The following is a 19,212-nucleotide window of genomic DNA, read 5'->3' on the forward strand; positions in this document are numbered from 1 at the left end:
TCGGTGCCGGGGTGGGTGCCGACGAGGCTACCTCGGTAAACTTCATTGGAGCTGAGCTTGGAGCCGATATGGTAGTCGGCACCGGGGAGGCAGAATTGTGTTCAGATGATGACTTTTGGGCCTTGTGCTTGTGACCTTTACCTCTGTCACCAGCTGGTGAAGAGGGGTCTGATCAAGGACGTTTCTTATCTGAAGCAGGAGGGGATGAGACCTCCGTTGCACAAATGGCCTCCGAGAAAGGCAAAGCAAGCAGGCCCTTTAAAATAAGTTTATTATGACGTTAATTCAGTGTCCGCTGACTGAAACTAGCACAGATATCACACAGGGGTTTCGCCGACAAATGCGGAACCCCCAAACAGTAAGCACATTCCTCATAGAGGTCACTATTCGGCAGTTTACCACTGCAAGAAGAGCAGTGTTTAAATCCAGTAGTTCTCTTCTTTTCAGACATTCCAAACACACACTTGCACACAAGGGACAGAGCGAGGAAAGAGAGGAAATGGAGGACAGAAAAAATCAAATACCAACAATGGTAACAAGATACCGTAAAGGTAGAAAGTTAGATACACCAAGAAATTACCAACAATGGTAAGAGAGAAATACCTGTGGGTAGAGCAGCAGCAATATAGAACAACAAGAACAAGTTATAAGGAAGAAAAAACGTTTTCAAACTATTAAATATTTACAAAAAAAGGCACTTAGCTGGAGAGCTAGATGAAACGCTGCTATATGGCTGCACGGCAAATGAGCAAAGGGCATTGTGGGTAGCAGCTTAGCTTGAGAGTTTTTGGTGCACGCAAGCTTGGTATAAGGCCTACTTGGTTCCAAGGGCTCGGAACCGAACCCATCAGTGATGAATAGGAAGAAGATTAACAACTTTAGATGTATACTTTTTATAAAAATCTGACAGAAACCTATCCAGTTCTGGCACTTTCCCTATAGACAAGCTCTCTATAGTTCCTACTATTTCCTTCAGTGACAGGCATTTCACCACATTTTTTTTTTTTTGTGGTGTTAGTTGGATGAAAGGAATTTCCTCCCAGGAGATCACTGGAGGTCTGATGTTTGAGTCATAGTCTCTTCTAACCACTCTCTCATACTCTTTTGCTAGAATCTCATTAATGCCCTGAAGGGACATTACTGTAGGTCCGTCTGCATTTATTAATGCCTGAATTTGCATTTATCTTCCTTTGTCCTTACATTTCCTTGCCATAATTTTTCTGGACATAATGCCTTTTGCCCAATGAAATAACTTCATTCTCTCCCATCAATTCTGTACACATTGAAATTGCATCATTTTATATTCATGTTTGAAAGCTTTAATCTCACACAGTAAAGTACAGTTTTGTACCTACCATAAATGTAGATGTTCGAAGATCCACATTGCTGCAGTCATAACTAGTGGGTAGTCAGCTGTCCTCGTCGGCCCGAATACCAAAGTATTAGGCTGGCGTCGGTCATGGGCGCTCAGATCTGACGTCAGTGCGTCATGGTATTAAAGCGCATGACCGACGTCATATCCTCAGTCTTTTCTTGCCCCAGACGTCAGAAGGCCCTAAAAAGAAAGGCCACAGCCAAAAACAGAAAAACCTCCAAAACCTATGTACAAACAACCTCTACCACCCAAACCATACAACCACTCCAAACTACAGAGGGGAAGGAGGTAGGGTAAATTGGACTGCAGCAATGTGGATCTTCGAACATCTACATTTATGGTAGGTACAAAACTGTACTATGTTCTTCATCTCACATTGCTGCAGTCATAACTAGTGGGTAGAATCCCAAAGCAAAGGTAAAGGGAGGCTGGCAAAATCATAAAGCATTGGGAGCTGCTAACATGCCCTGTAAGACTGCAGTGGCAAATCCAGCCCTAGATTTGGAATAAAGAGGGAGATGGTAATGTTTAGAAAAGGTGTGCACTGAACTCCAAGTAGCTGCCTCCAAAATATCTTTAGTAGCTACACCCCTTAAAAAAGCAGTAGAAGTGGCAGTAGCCCTAGTGGAATGAGGTCTGATTCCAGCCGGAATCTCCTTACCATGATGAGAATAACAAAAAGCAATACAATGGCCAATCCACTTAGAAATAGTTTGTTTTGAAACAGGTTTCCCCTGAGAGGCCAAAGCAAAAGAAACAAACAACTGTTGAGACTGTCTGAACCCTTTAGTCCTGCTTAAATAATAATGCAACTGCCTGTGAATATCCAAAGTTTGCAAAATTTTCTCCCCTTTATTTTGGGGATCAGCATAAAAAGTAGGCAAATGAATAGATTGGTTCAAGACCACATTTGAAACCACTTTAGGCATAAAAGTAGGGTTAGTATGCAGAGATACCCTATCCTTATGAAAAATCAGGAAGGGTTCAACTGCCATTAGAGCCTGTAATTCAGATACCCTTCTAGCAGACGTAATGGCTAACAAAAAAGCAGTCTTCCAAGACAAAAACTTTAACTCAGACGTAGCTGCAGGCTCAAAAGGAGGTAAAGTAAGCTTTTCCAACACAAAATTGAGATCCCAGGAAGGAGTAGGAGCTCTACGCGGGGGTCTTATGTTCTTTGCCCCTCTAAGGAATTGCTTAAATAAAGGATGAGAGAATAAAGGTGGGTCACAGTCATAGTGAGCAGAAATGGCTGCAGCATGAACTTTTACAGAGGAGAAAGACAAACCTTTGTCTAATAATTCCGTAAGATATTGAAGAGAAACACTCAAATCAGGCCTGGAAACATCAAAGCTCTTTGCTTTGCTCCAAATAAAAAATCTCCTCCATTTATCAGCATAAACTTTCCTCGTACTAGGCCTTCTGGCCTCCAAAATAACATTCAAAACTTGTTGAGGAAGCTGCGACCCTCCAGGTTCTAGAACAGAATATGCCAGGCTGTTAGATGCAGAGACTGAATCCTGACATTGAGGAAATGATTGCCTGCCTGAGACAAAATGTGTGGAATGGAAGGCAAAGGCCAAGGAGGCTCCCTTACTAAACTCCTCAGCAGAGGGTACCAGTGCTGTCGAGGCCAATCTGGAGCTATTAGAATCATGGAGGGCTTGTCTTGTCTGGCCTTCAAGAGCACCTTGGGAAGGAGAGGCAGAGGAGGAAAGGCATAGACGTGAAGATTGCTCCAACTGAATGATAGAGCATCCACTTTCCAAGCTGTTGGATGAAACATCTTTGTGCAAAACTTTGGCAACTGGAAATTTAGTGGAGAAGCGAACAGATCTATGTCTGGAGTCCCCCATATCACTGTCAACTGTCGAAATACATGAGGATCCAATTTCCACTCGTGGGGATCCACCATCTGTCTGCTCAAAACATCTGCTAAGGAGTTCTGTGCTTCTGGCAGAAACCTTGCCTGAAGAGTGAGGTGCAAAATGAGAGCAGTCTCCCACAAAACCATAGCTTGCCTGCAAAGAGGGTATGAATGGGTTCCCCCTTGCTTGTTGATGTACCACATGACAGTTGTGTTGTCTGTTTGAATCAACACTTGTCCTGGGTGAAGTAGATCCTTGAAAGCCATCAATGCAAATTGGATTGCTAACATCTCCTTCAAGTTGATATGCAAATGTTGAAGTCTGGCAGGCCACATGTCTTGAACCCATTTTCCATTGAGGTGAGCTCCCCAAGCCTTGTCCGAGGCATCCGTCGTTAAGATCTGACTCGCCTCTGGTCGGGTCACAGAGAGTCCCTTGTTTAGGTGACATTCCTGAGCCCACCACAAAAATTCCTTTTGAATGCAAGGTATTATCTGAATGACAGTGTCCAGATCGTGGCAGTGTTAAGGTCCATACATTTTGAGATACCATTGTAGCTTCCTCATATGCAGTTTGGCATTGGGAAGCACCAGAATACAAGATGCCATGAACCCCAAGGCTTGAAGGACTGTCCTTGCAGTCAGCCTGGACCGTAGAGACAATTGTTGGAAGTAAAGTGTAAGGTTTCTTTGTTTGTCCAGGGTCAAAAAGGCCATCTGGGAAGCTGTATTCAGTCTCACACCCAGAAAGCACATTTCCTGAGAGGGTACTAGACTGGACTTTGTTTCGTTCACAGAATACCCTAGGCACCTTAACACTGCCATAACATACTGTAGATGGTGAAGAAGTTTGTCTTTGTCTTGAGCAAGAATCAGGCAATCGTCCAAATAAGGGTAAATTTGTATTCCTCTTAACCTTAAGAAGGCTATCACCGGAGCCAGAACCTTTGTCAACACCCTGGGAACAGTAGATAAGCCAAAGGGCAATGCAGAGAACTGATAATGTAAAGTCCCAGCCCGTAAACGCAGGTATCTCCTGCAACTGGGCCTGATAGGAACATGAAGATAAGCCTCTTTGAGATCCAGAGTTACCATCCAGTGATCTTTGCCCAACAGAGGCAGAAGTTGTTGCAGCGTCAACATTTTGAATTTTGGAATGTCCAGATATGTGTTGAGGATAGATAAATCCAAAATTGGCCTCCAAGTGTTTCCTTTCTTTGGTACAAGAAACAGGCGAGAATAAAATCCTAGGCCCACTTCTGACAGAGGGACCTGCTGTATAGCCCCCATTTGAAGAAGTAAAGAAATCTGTTTGTGAGCCTCTACCCTTTGCTGAGGAGGAACGTCTGGCATGCCCTTGAAAGGAGGCAATGTGTGGAAATAAAACTTGTAGCCTCGGTCTATAATGTCCAACACCCACTTGTCCTGGGTGACTAAAAGCCAATTTTGCTTGAAGAGTGCCAACTTTCCTCCCAAAGGTACTGCCAGACAGGAGGGATCTGGCAGCTGAAGATGCAGGTCATTGGGCCTGTTTACGAAAGGACTGGCCCCTGCCCTCACCAGTAGATTGTGCAGGGGAACTCCACGTTCTAGGCCTGAAAGAACTCTGAGCTCTGCCCCTAGACTGTAAATCAGAAGAAGGATACGCCCATCCCTTAGTAGGCCAATTCCTGCTAAACTTAGGGGGCTGCAACTGCAAAAAATCTTAAACAGTCTGCATAGACTTAGCCTTGTCTTCCATTTTCTTTAAGACAGACTCCACAGGAGAACCAAACAAAACCTCAGACTGTAAAGGAGCACCTAAAATTCTAGGTTTAACATGCTCTGACAAATTCTGATCCTTAAGCCAGGCGTGCCTGCGAATAACTGATCCAGTGGCAGCCACCCTGGAAGAAGCCTGTAAAGCATCGAAACCACACTGCAAAGAATGCTTACCCACCTGATCAGAGGGATGAACCAAATCCTGTAATTCCTTACAGTCTATGCCCTCTGCCAAAGCATCTACCTTAGATTTTAACTGAGTAAGGAGAAAATTCTGGTACTTCAACATATGAAACTGACAATTCAAAGCCCTCATTGCTAGAGTGGAAGAGGTGTACACTTTCTTACCCCACCTATCCAAAGCTCTAGAATCTTTATCCATAGGAACTGGATTCTTTACAAACTGCAGTAATACGGATTCCTCTGAGGAAGGGGTTGAGGACTTCCAGTCACCCCTCTGTTTCAAGATTTCCATGATGTACCCAAAAAAGACATTGTCAGGAAGCAACCGTGGGGACCCCTCCCCATCATCATAGTCTGTATAGTCTGTGAGTGACTCGTCCAGGGAGTCCGTGTGTCTCCTCTTACACACCCATTTCCGAGGAGGTTCTTCGGTGGGAACATCCGAAGAAGACTCGGAAAGTGAAATGCCCTGAACAGGGGTCTCCTGGGCCTTGCACTCTCGGAGTCCAGGGGGGTAGATTTTGACAGCTGCGGCTCAGCGGGAACTGGGGGAATAACTAACTATGGAGGATTGCTGGCAAGCGCCCTCTCCATCATGCGGAAAGCGGGCCCGCCTGAAGAGGAATGGAAGCCCGGAACTGAAGAAGGCAGAATCGGAACCGGGGTCACACCCCGCTCAACCCGGACCACCCCTGGGGACGGAGCCTCAATCAGGCTCGGAGTGGTAGTCACCCTCTGCTCCGAAGTTGGGGCTGACATAACTGTCAGAACCGACACCGGGTCCGGGGGCTCTACCCCCAAGCATGAGATTGAGGAAGGGTGGGTTCCGACGGAACCGGCACCCAAAGAGATCTCAGAGCCTCAGACAGAGTTGTCAGTGCAAAGAAAGGAATTCCTCTAGTAAAAGTTGGATAGATGAGCCTTGGGACCGAGGGGTCCAAGGGAGGAGAGTAAGTAGGGGTTGCTGGAGAAATAGACCCAAAGCCAGGAGTGGTATAGGGTCTAGGCGGATTTGAGATTCACTTACCAGTCAGCAGCTGATTAAAATGTCGCATCACATCCAATTCGGAAAGGCTCCTGGAGAATCTCTCCGATGCACCTGAAGGGGAGTCAGGCCAGTCCAAAAAGGGGCTGCAGGCTTGTCCGGCAAATGGGTCCACATTGGATATCGGGTCCATGGTGTGTCGCAGAATGGCACAGATGATTCCAATTTTGTAACAGGTAATAATGATATGGTCAGAGCAGAAGTTACTATAGGAGTGGACGATAGGAACGTTTCCGAGGACGTTGTTGGAACCAATAACGGGGTCAAAATGGGCAAAGTCAGTGCCAATAAAGATGTGCAAATACTGGTCAGTATCGAAGACGTAATACTGGTCAGTATTGAAGACATAGGCAGTGCAATAACCGTCGGTGCCGGGGTGGGTGCCGATGAGGCTACCTCGGTAAACTTCATTGGAGTGAGCTTGGAGCCGATATGGTAGTCGGCACCGGGGAGGCAGAATTGTGTTCAGATGATGACTTTTGGGCCTTGTGCTTGTGACCTTTACCTCTGTCACCAGCCGGTGAAGAGGGGTCTGATCGAGGACGTTTCTTATCTGAAGCAGGAGGGGATGAGACCTCCGTTGCACAAATGGCCTCCGAGAAAGGCAAAGCAAGCAGGCCCTTTAAAATAAGTTTATTATGACGTTAATTCAGTGTCCACTGACTGAAACTAGCACAGATATCACACAGGGGTTTCGCCGACAAATGCGGAACCCCCAAACAGTGAACACATTCCTCATAGAGGTCACTATTCGGCAGTTTACCACTGCAAGAAGAGCAGTGTTTAAATCCAGTAGTTCTCTTCTTTTCAGACATTCCAAACACACACTCGCACACAAGGGACAGAGCGAGGAAAGAGAGGAAATGGAGGACAGAAAAAATCAAATACCAACAATGGTAACAAGATACCGTAAAGGTAGAAAGTTAGAGATACCAAGAAATTACCAACAATGGTAAGAGAGAAATACCTGTGGGTAGAGCAGCAGCAATATAGAACAACAAGAACAAGTTATAAGGAAGAAAAAACGTTTTCAATCTATTAAATATTTACAAAAAAAGGCACTTAGCTGGAGAGCTAGATGAAACGCTGCTATATGGCTGCACGGCAAATGAGCAAAGGGCATTGTGGGTAGCAGTTTAGCTTGAGAGTTTTTGGTGCACGCAAGCTTGGTATAAGGCCTACTCGGTTCCAAGGGCTTGGAACCGAACCCATCAGTGATTAATAGGAAGAAGATTAACAACTTTAGATGTATACTTTTTATAAAAATCTAACAGAAACCTATCCAGTTCTGGCACTTTCCCTATAGACAAGCTCTCTATAGTTCCTACTATTTCCTTCAGTGACAGGCATTTCACCACTTTTTTTTTTTTGTGGTGTTAGTTGGATGAAAGGAATTTCCTCCCAGGAGATCACTGGAGGTCTGATGTTTGAGTCATAGTCTCTTCTAACTTCTCTCTCATACTCTTTTGCTAGAATCTCATTAATGCCATGAAGGGACATTACTGTAGGTCCGTCTGCATTTATTAATGCCTGAATTTGCATTTATCTTCCTTTGTCCTTACATTTCCTTGCCATAATTTTTCTGGACATAATGCCTTTTGCCCAATGAAATAACTTCATTCTCTCCCATCAATTCTGCACACATTGAAATTGCATCATTTTATATTCATGTTTGAAAGCTTTAATCTCACACAGTAACTCTACATTCTTATATTTCATTTTCCAGTACCTTGGTCTTGTCTTCTAGATACAATAATTTACTCCCCTCTCTTTCCTACATCTTTTCCTCCACTTTACTGTAAACCTTTTACACCCACCTAAACAATCAGCCCATAATCCAGGTCTGATTCCTTGAGTAGACTCACAAGACCTACCACAATCAATTAGTTATTTCGCCAGACTACATCTACTGACTTCGTTCTGTAGTAATAAGGGATCTAGCTTTCATTGATAGTGCTGGATCATGAAGTCAGATTTTTTACACTTTAACTGAATCTCTGCATGGTCTGACAAAACTGTTGAGAAAAGGAGTGACCCAGTCATGCTTTGCAGGCCTATATGGCTGAGTAGCCGCATACCAATTCTAATGGCTACTCCGACTGCTTAATAGTCTTTTTATCTCAGATGAAAGGTCCTCCAACCGTTCAATGATAAAAGAAAAAAAATCCTCCATTAATGCCTCCCATTCCCTGGAGACTTTAGAAGAAAGCAGCCTGCCAGATGGTATTCTGTCTAGTCTATACAATAAGCACTCAAGATGGGTTATAAACATAACTCTCAACCTCTTAGAGCAAGAAATCTAGACTAAACCATAAATAATGGTGGAACAAAGGCCCAAAAATAGTGATAATTTTTAAATATTGCTCTTACAAGACTTAGAAAGTTAATATAATAACAAATTTTGCATTAGCATGCATTTCCTGAAGGGGATGAAGTCTGAAAGTGAAATGTTTTCATTATTTTCCAACTGCAATCCTCAATGATTTGCCTGAAAAACATAACTTTATGAGAAACAGACCAAAAATATGAGGCAAAAAACCTGGACATTCTGTAAAAATCTGGTCAGGTGAGAGGTATGGTTATACATTTTCCTATTGGCAGCTCTGAAATCTATCCATGACCCTGGATAAAATTCATTTGATCCATAAAAACTGGCTCATGTCCAATGACCCCATACTGATTTCATGTTAACCACCATCCAATGCCCCAATACGCCTTTTGACATCTCTCTACCAACCAACTTGAGCTGTCATCTAATAAAATGGCTACTGGCCCCCCCAATTTAGAGAATGCAATGTTTGAAAAAAGTTTGATGCTTCTCCATTGCATGAGTGCTTTGCCTTCCATTTTTTTCCCTAATTTTCATTTCTTGTATTAAAAAAAAAAAAGAGCAAGAGTGGGTTCTATAGTGCCTTCAGTATTGCCCTTGTTTTAGTTGCAGTGGCAATACCCTTCATACTCTAGAATACTGATTTGAGAAAGCCTGAAACCATGCCCCTCTATCTGTTTTGCTAGGGCTTATGTTGTTAATTGTTAGCTGTGCCCCCCTCACCCAGATTGGGTGGGAAATATAGGTTATTTTTGGTCTAACATCAGTCCCAGGTTTTGCCCTTTGCTTCTATACTTGGTTCTGCTGACCCAAGTGAGCGCTATTATGCATGTGTCATTATTCAGGTTATTCCAGCTAGTATGCATCAATTCTTTATTTAATAGTTCTAGCCTAACAACTAGCACAAATAAAAGGACAGGAAAACTAAGAAGGAAATTTAGTCCACTATAAACAAAAAGGACAGACATATGACCCACAAGCTAGAAAGATGTGTGCTGCATTGACTGCCCTTCCTGCGCTGCACACATATCATGCATTTGCTTACCAGAAGAAAAAAAAGGAAACTCCACTCCAGCATTACAACAGCAATAATAAGAAATATAGTATAAGTCATTTAATTGTATAGTCCACCACTTCCACCATACCCCATCCCTCTTCATGCCAGGAATTTTCCATTAACTCAACCTCCTCCAAATCTCTGGGTCAGTGAACTGCTCTTCCACACCTGGATCTTCTGCGTAATCATCCTTAGAAACCATAGCTGCAAATCAGTTCTGTTTTGCCTTACTGAAATGGAGGTGGCTCTCATCTTTAAGTCCACATCACTTTAGTCCCTTTCTTTCTTGTTCATCAAGGACTTTTTCTTTATTTCTTTATTTTTTTGCAATTTGATTACCAAGAAAGTCCACTGGGCCGAATTGACCCATTTTCAGTGGAGGCCCGGGGAGAAAAGCTCCAAGATGCATTATACAATTTAGATACAAATGATAGTTAATATTAAAGATCTTATGTACTCACAAATGTATTCAATATCATGCATAGTTAACAAATTCATTAAGCTTGAAGGTAGGGATCACACAGTTTCATTTGAGGAAAACAGATATGGGTTAGGTGTGGAAACAGTTTACATACAAACCTTTTAGGAAAATGTAAATACGCTTTACATACACACATCAACAGTAGAATGCGATTTAAAATATTTACAAGGTTGGGCTGTGTGAGGGTAGCTGTAGGAGGTGAGAGCTTAGAGAGAAGCTATAGAAACTGTTAAAAGCTTAGATAGGCTCATAGGAAGATAACTATGAGAGTTGTAGAGCTTGGGAAGCAGAGCTAGAACCCCCTTGGATTAGGTTGGGTGATGGCAGATACATTTCCATTTAGTGGACACGTGTTTGAATAGTTGGGTTTTGAAGTTTTCTGAGTTTGGCATGGTTCTTAGTGTGGACGGAAGGGAATTCCATTTTTTGCCTAATGAGAAAGATAGGAGAAGTTGGCCAGCAGGACGTTTAGGTTTATGGATAGTAATTAAGTTCTGATTTTTAGATCTGAGAGCTCTGTTGGGTGTATAAGGGGGAAGGATGTTACAGCGGAACATTTTGTTGGGTGAAATATGAGTCTATGTGCAGTAGTGAGTTGGAGATAGTCTAGGTAGTTTGGGAGTTCAAGCCAATTCAGGGATTGTAGGGTTAGGCAGTGATGGGTGGTATTTTTAGATTTAGAGGCAAATTTAGAGATTTTGTTGTAGCAGTTTTCGAGTTTAGAGGTAATAGAGGAGGACAGGTTGGTTAGGAGAGGGGCTCCATATAATAAGGAAGGAAGAAAATAAGTCGAGGCCAGAGTTTGCCTGGTAGAGTTGGAGAGAAAGCGATTATTTCTATACAGCATACCTAGCTTTTGGTGGGTTTTCTTAATATTTTGTTGAATATGAATATCAAACTTGAGGTGTTCATCTACAGTAATGCCAAGTAGTTTGGCAGAAGGGACTACTTCTCTAAAGGTGAGTTGGTTTGACTATAGACTTTGAAGTTGTTTTTATCGCAGGAGAGGGTCTTTGTGGGAGGGAATAGTAGAATCTTTGATTTATTTGCACTGAGAGAGAGTTGGTTTTGGCGCATCCAGTTTTCAGTTGTTGAAAAGGCAGTTTGGGTTTTAGTCAGCAATTCAGAGAGGTTTGAGGCAGAGCAGACTAAGGTTGAATCGTCTGCGTATTGAATGATTTTAGCATCAGGAATAGCAGTGTGAAAGTTATTGCTGAAGATGTTAAAAAGCAATGGCCCAAGGATGAATCCCTGTGGTACGCCAGTTGGGGTAGGTAGGAAGGAAGAGATGGAGTTCTTCCATTTGACTGCCTGTGATCTATCTGATAGATAGCTGGAGAACCAGGGTAAAGCATTATGTGAGAGCTTAAGGTTTGAGAGATGACAGAGAAGGTGCTTGTGGGAAACAGTATCAAAGGCTTTAGACAGATCGAGTAAAACAGTAGAAACTTAGTGGCCTGAATCTCGGGCTTGATTGACAGTTTCTAGGAAAGAGAGTAGAGTGGTTATTGTGCTATGGCCTGGACGGAAGACATGCTGGGTAGGAGTGAGAAGATTATTTTGGGTCAGGAAAGACATAAATTGGAGGTGGATGCATTTTTCTAGGATTTTGGAGATTGGTGAGAGAAAAGCAATGGGGCAAAAGTTTGAGATGCTGGTATTTTTCCTCCTTTATGAAGAGGAAGAATATAAGCTGAGCGCCAGAGTTTGGAGACGTATGATTCTTTTATGGATCGGTTGATGATGCTGACTGGGAGTGCAATGCCATCAGCAGCACATTTTAGAAAGGAAGAGGGAATATTGTCGGGAGCGTTAGAGCAAGGTTTAAGTTTGAACAAAAGTTTTTTTATAAAGTTAGTGGAGATGGGTTTGAGTTCAAACAGATGAGGTGAGTTAGAAGCGGAAGAGTGTAGAGCAGTTGGGTTATTATTGGGAAATGTCTTGGTGAGGGTAGTAATAGTGTCTATGAAAAATTAGCTAAATACAGTGCCTAGTTCGAGATCAGATTTACTTGGGTCAGGACAGGGATTATTCTTGGAGCCTGGCTTGAGGAGTGAGTTTACTGAGTTCCAGAATTTTTTTGGGTTTTTATTGTTATTGGACTGAAGTCTGATATAGTAAGATTTTTTTTGTCTTTCGTGATTAGTCGTTTTGCACAGTTGCTGAGCTGTTTACATTGGAGCAATGTATTGTCCAATTTATTGTTTTGGTAAAGCTTCCATAGCTTGTCTATGTGGTGCATAATCTGTTTTGTCTCTTTGGATAGCCAAGGAGCAATTTTAGTTTTTATTCTTTTGTTTCTTAGTGGGGCTAGTGAGTTTAAAGTATCAAGGAAGACAGAGTTGAAGTATTCTATAGCCTTGTCAAGAGGAAGGATGTTTAGAATTTGCCAGTTCATTTGTTGGAAGTATTTGAGAAAGTAGTTGGGTTGAAGCTACTGAGGTTATGAGTTTGAATGTACTGATGCTGGTGTGGGGAGGAACTAGTTGAGCGATGCATGAAGGCTGGGAGGTGGTCGCTACAGGAATCAGGAACTGTGCCAGAAATGGTTATTTTATTTGGATCTGAAACTAGGATCCAATCTATAGTGGATCCGGGAGGGTTTATTTTGTTAGGGTGAGTGATGGAGAGGATTATTTGAGTGAAGTTATAGAGGTTAATGGATAGGGAGGGAAGAGGGGCAATTGATTTTATTCCAGTCAATATTCACATCACCAAGGATATAAGTTTCATAGTTAGTTTCAGTAGAGGCCCATAGGAGAATATTTTCGAGTGTAGAGATATTGTTACCAGGTGAGATATATAGGGAAATGATGCAGATATTTTTATGTTTATTTAGTTTTAGAATTCCAGCAGTTAGTTCAGTGTTCTGGAATTGAGGAATTGGAATTTGGAGGGGAATTAAGGTAAGAAGGTTGAAGTAGACTAGGGCAGTGCCTCAACCTTTTTTATTTAGTCAGTCATCTCTGAGACATTGAAATCCTGGGGGCAGAGTCTCAGAATCGGAGATAAAGGACTTGAGCCAGGTTACAGAGCTGGCTAAGATATCTGGTTGGTTATGGCTTAACCAAGCTTGAAATTGGTGAACTTTGTCATTTAGACTTTGTACATTAATTGTAAAAATCTTTAGGGTGTTGAGATAGGAGGAAGAGGGTAAGGGATGAGTGTTGTTAATAAAGGATGTAGGACCAGGGTTAGGATGGATATCACCAGCTTGGACTAGGCTGTTGAAGGAGATATCCTTTAGCCATATTGGTCTGCCAGGCATGAATTTTGGTAGATTGTAGAAGGTGGCAGTATCTTGACTTTAGAGGAGAAGAGTTTAGGGTGAAATAGGTGCAGAGGGTTGGGCTGAAGGAGAGAAGAGGAGATAGAGTGGAAATGGAAGTAAGAGTGAGGGGGAAAGTGGGTTTTCATGGTAGTTGTCTTTGTAGGTGGTATTGGACAAGCATAGGTGGAATATGAGTTAGCATAGTATAAGGGAAGTAGGAACAGAAAGAGGAGGCTGGGGGACTGGATGGTGTGATAACTTAAGGAGAGCATGATGGAGCAAACAGAGAATGGTATGAGTGGTTAGGAAAATAGAGAAGGCTATGAAGAAGAAAGGGTTTAAAAAGTGATGGAGGCATTCTAGAGATTTAAGGAAAGAGGAGGGGACTATAATTATTGGGTGGAGTACAGATTACAGAGTTTAAGAAGGATGGCTATAGGTGGGAGGAGTAATGAGGGGGGAGCTGGTATTGGGTAATTAGGCTGAGAGGGTGGGGTAAGATAGGAATAAAGCTAGGAGTACTGGGGGCGGGTGGGAAATTGGGGCAGGGTAGGGGAGTGGAGTGAGCCCGTAGGGTGAATGGAGTGGGAAAGAACACTAGAGGTGAGTATGGCAAAAAAAATATCAGCAAAGAGCAGTTTAAAGGCTGTAGTTGGAAGGTATGAGCTAAATATTTCCAGCCAGAAAAAGAAGGCTGCCTTTACAGAGGGTGGTTTAGCAGGGGGGGGGGATATTTACAGTCTAAGGATATTAACTCATAACCAACTGTTTGTGAAAAAATAAAATTTGTTGGGATTATAAAGAATATCAAGGATTTATATTGGTACATGCTGCCCCCTAATGGTAGAAGGAGATAGCAAACAGCAGGGATAGTTGGACCAGTCTTAGGTTTAAATATATTCTAGGGTAGTGATAACAGGAGGGGGAGAGGGCATACTGTCTACGGTAGGCTGCTAGAATGCACACACAGGAGGGCAGATTAACTCTATAGATAGTACATCAAGTCTACATTTAATTAGTGTTAAGCAACACACATTTATACAATCTTGTTGGGGGGGTCTTCTCAGTAGTATTTTTCTAAGTACCAGGCAAGCTGGCCAATTCAGGGTGTTTTCAGGTGATGGCGGGAGGTATTCCTTCAGGGAGGGAGCACCCGGGATGGATTACTGTAGAGGAGAGGGAGACAACACTGAGTTAGTTAATATTGCAGATGTAGAGGGGAAGGTAAGGGATGTTTAGAGAAGAAAGGAGGGTGTAACAGAGCACAGTAGTAGAGAGAGGCTATGGTTAAGATGAGGCTAGAGCAAGTATGTAGAGGAAGATTAGGTTTAGGGTATTAACAATGGAAAGCAGCAGTCATTATGCCATGAACAATACAAGTTAGGCAATATAGGCTCCATTAAATAGAACAAAACATTCATTCAGCAGTTCAGTGTGCTATCAGTGACCCTAGTCCATTTGAGAGGACAGGGTTATACAGCAGTACAGCCAAATTTAAGCAGAAGAAAGCAAGGGGTAAATAATAAAGTAATACTAAAACATCTCTAAACAGTGCAATATATAGTGCTCAACAGACTAACACAGTAAACTATGATATGTTCATGCTGTGCAATAACTTGTGCTGAACAGTTTTCAAAACAGTTTTCAGAACAATATAAAAGCCATGTGATGCCCTTATAGAGACAAACGGACAAGAAAAAAAACTGCAGTCTGTTGGTGCAGCACTAAGTCAGCAGCAAAAGGTGCTAGTAGAGCAGTGGGGCAAAAAATTCTATTTTAAGCTACAACTGCTACAAGTGATCTTGAAGACTTAGAGAGAGAAAAAGTTTGCAACCAGTCTCTTCTTATTTCCTTGCCCATTTGCTGTGGCTCTCTGTGTGGCTTCTGCATGTTGACATATTGCTTGGGTCATTGCGCTTCAGAAAATACTCCACTTCCATAAGAGAGAAGAACTGTAGCTGAGTGTTGCCCTTCGATATGGCTATTGTAGATAGTTGTGTAATGTAGCCCATTATCTCTGCACATTCTCAAGAAAGGGACCATTTCTTTTCTTTTTGTTTATAGTTTGTCAATATAATCAGGTGCGACTTTCACCATCTGCTATGCCTATATGAAATTAGCCCCTAACATTCTTACCTTAATAACCACAGCCTCTATGTACATATATGACAAGCACTTGAACATGAAGTACAGTGAGATGTTGTTACTTTTACACCAACGCGTGATTCTATGTGCTTGTTCTATGGCAGAGATGATAGCAGTTACCGGAATGGATGTCAGTTCCTTCTTGATGAATACTATCAGGTCAGGCATCTACACAGTCTCAGGTAGCTTAGTTATGCTGAGATTATTACAGCAAACATTTTCTATTTTAATCTCAAACTGCTACAAGTGACCTTGAAGGTTCTGTATGGACATGGAGTGTGTATCCACTTTGCCCCACTGCTCTACTAGCGCCTTCTGCTGCTGACTTGGTGCTGCACCAATAGACTGCAACTGTGAGTTGTGCTTTTATATGTTGTAAATCCAGGGACATGAATCTGAGTATTGTATTTACGGACACCAGGGTAGCAAGTATTCCATTTAATTCCTCAGCTATCTCTTTGGATGACATCTTTAAGAGCACCTTACAGGCTGTAGTAATGGGAACTTCGGGGCACCCTACACATGTAAATTTCACCTTAGACTTCACAATACTAACCAGAAGTCTCATCAACTGATCAATGTATATTCACCAGTTCACAGGAATACAACTCCAGGGAACCTTTGCAGAATGTCTGTTTAATGAAATTCACAGAAGAGTTGAGTGTTTTTGCCTGCATAACCAGACTATCAAAACTGTTTGTACAAATAAAACACCCACATTTAAAATACTTTAACTTAGTCGCATGTTACAATTACAGTGAGATGGTCCCACCCCAGACACTGATGGGTCATAAAGCCATTCCCAAGTCCAGTAATGTCATTATGATTTCTACAGAAGCAGACTTATAAGCTCCTAGACATACACTATCTAGAGTTCAGTGGGCTGAATCCCATTACAGGACAGATCTCTCCTGTCCCTTTCAGAAAAAGAGAGGCAAAAAGAGAACATCTCTTATTTTCTACAACAGCAGACTTTGGGTCTGGTCCATGAAGGAAAATAAGATGGAAAAGGACCAGGTCTGAATGGTCTTTAGCATAATAGTTTCTTATACAAGGTCACCTCCTAGCACCTCTATCCTATCCTGTGTGGCAATGGAACACTCTCTTGAGGACTGTAGAGCCAAACTGGCTCTGTCCCTGGAGGCCAAGTCCAATTTGTAATGGGAATGATTGGAGTTTTTAGTAGGAAAATTCCTTTCAAAGAAGGCTGCAGAGAGCCTATGGGACATAACATTATGATCAAGAAGAGGCCTGCATGAAAAATCTCTGCTAAGAAGTCCAGAACTGCCTGAACAGAGGATTAGAGTGAAACTATGATGTCTCTAACTGGGTTGAGAGATCAAGGAGAAGCTGGCTAGGGAAGGAAGTGGAGCAAAGGAACCAAACTTCGAGGCCAGTAAGGGGCAATGAGAATCAATTTGGCTCTCAAAGCGGTAGCTTTCTGGATCACCTGAGGCCGCTATAGATTGCTTGAGAGACCACTCGTGAGGCATGAGGATAGCTCTGCTCAATCTGTCCGCTATAATGTTGGTTTTCCAGGGATATGCGTTGCTACCAGAAACCGATGAGAGGACTTGGTTCCCCTGTTTGTTGATATACCAAAAAGAAAGTCGTTGAGGGCTTGCAACGTTAAAAGATGAACCATCCTGCTTCTGATAGCCCCCCCCCCGATCAGGAGGCATCCCGTGGTGACAGTGGCTGCTCGGGGGCGAGGTACAAAGCACCTGCCTTGGTGAACCTGGGAGGCGATGTGATCCAAGCAAGATGCTCTTTGCATGTCTGTGTCACCAGAATCTGGTAGATCGAGCCAGGGAAGAAGAAGTAAATGCCGCAGCCATTAGAACCATTCTGGCCTGTATTTTCTTGCTGGCCAGAATGATCCTGACATGAGTCTGAATGTCTGAAACAACACCTGGAATTTGGGTCTCTCAGGTGAGCGTGACCACTGCCATGCATTTGAATCTCCTGGAGCGGTCTGAATTTTGATGTGTGATAGATGCATCCTGAAGATCTATTGAGCACATCCAGTTGTCCTTCGAGATCATTGGGGGTCAGTTCTCTCCGTCTTTTGGGGACAAAAAGAACCCTTGAGTAGATTCGGGCTCTGAATGGTCTATTGTAACTGGCTGAATGGCTCTTTTTGCAGTAGTTTTGCGATTTCTGACTCTGCAATCTCCCTTAGGGGTGTACATCTGGGATGGAACTTGAGGGGAAGGACTTTCCTCGAGGAATTATGTAAATTATGTAACTATGATCGACTGTACCATCTGTCTGTCTTGAGGGGAATGCCAGCTTCTGGGTACAGTGATAATCTTCCCGACTGCCTCCAAGGAGGAAACAGCAGAAAGAGCCTTGCCGTCCTGCTCGCACCTGGTCAAGGTTTCCTTCACCTGATCAAAGGAGAATTTGTGAAGGGGAGAAATAAAAAAGGCGCAAAACGCATCCAGGCGCGCCAGCCAGGCACAGCCCTGTGCCTGTGCCTCTACCACCTCCATCCGCCGTCATCCGATATTAGCCGATGGAGGAGTTTGCAAAATGGTTGAATTGGTTCCTCCTTGAAGAGATTTTTTTTTGAGCCCTGCTGCAGCTGGATCCTGAACTACTTCTCCCCAGCCCCTTCAGGATATCCTCTGGAGTCTGGTGATCCCAGAGTCCTTATTAGGGATGGAGGGACGGAAAGGATCTCTGCAAGTTCCTTTTTTGTGGGCAGCCCCCACCCCCAGCAGCGGGGGGGACACTTAGTTAAGAATTGTTTGTTGTCACGGGGCAGTGATAATTTTTGAGGCCTCCTAGGGACTGGCCTAGGTATGACTCATCCTCAGAGAGAGATTGTTGGTGGGCCAGTTTTGTTGTGTTCTGAAGTTCTAGGATGTCTGAGAGGAGACATCCTCAGAGGGGATCTAGGGATCCCTCTGAGGAGAATCAAACCTGGAGGATCTCTCTCTCTGGGTCCTGTAAAGAAGTGGCAGAGATGTCAACAGGTACTATAGAGGGAGGAGCTGGGGAAACAGACTGCTGACTGATACCAGTGGCCAGTACACTCTTCATCTCCCAGGCAGGAGAGAACCCCGAGAAAGACTCCAGGGACCAGGGGAACCGAAGAACCGAAGAAGGAGGCAGATGTCAGGAGCCGAGCTCAGAGGCTCCAAGGAAGGGGAAGGGTGGGGGGGGGGGTCAAGGCCACCACCCTCCACCCCCCCCTCGGGACCATGACCCCACCGACCCCCTCGAAAGGAAGGTCCCAAGAGGAGATAGAAGTAGAGGCTGAAGGAACAGAGAACAACTCCAAGCTCTGGGGGTAGAGTTGAAGGAGGAACTGTGGACCCCACAGTAGTCTGTTGAGAGGGACTGTGTAACATTGGGCCAGTACCTGTGTGACTTGAGTAATCTGACCACTCTCTCTAGGTCATGATCTGACAACCTGAGCCTGGGCCTTGGAAGTTTTGCTGATTTCACACACACACACACAACACACACCCCTAACAGGGGGGAAAAGGAAAAGATTGACTAACAAAATGGGATATGGGGCTGCCTCGAGCTGGTAAAAGTGACCTGTTATTTTAAGGTAACTGATATTGAGGAAAAACATAAGAACTCCAAGACATGGCAATTTCTGTAACATCTTGAATATACTGGTCACCTGTCATGGCTTTCCAATCAACAGCAGTCTTGCAGAAGTGGTCTTTCACTTGCAGTCC

At 43.4% G+C, this 19,212-nt stretch overlaps 1 protein-coding gene across 1 annotated transcript in view; it reads right to left on the reverse strand.

Moving 5' to 3' along the window:
• The window catches only part of CNTRL (centriolin), a 4,034,091-nt gene that overhangs the window by 1,209,263 nt on the left and 2,805,616 nt on the right, over positions 1-19,212 (reverse strand). The gene's annotated exons all lie outside the window — the stretch shown is intronic.

The sequence above is a fragment of the Protopterus annectens genome, chromosome 16.part0 (genome assembly GCF_019279795.1).
Source record: "Protopterus annectens isolate FY-2018-M chromosome 16.part0, PAN1.0, whole genome shotgun sequence".
Classification (NCBI taxonomy): Eukaryota; Metazoa; Chordata; order Ceratodontiformes; family Protopteridae; genus Protopterus; species Protopterus annectens.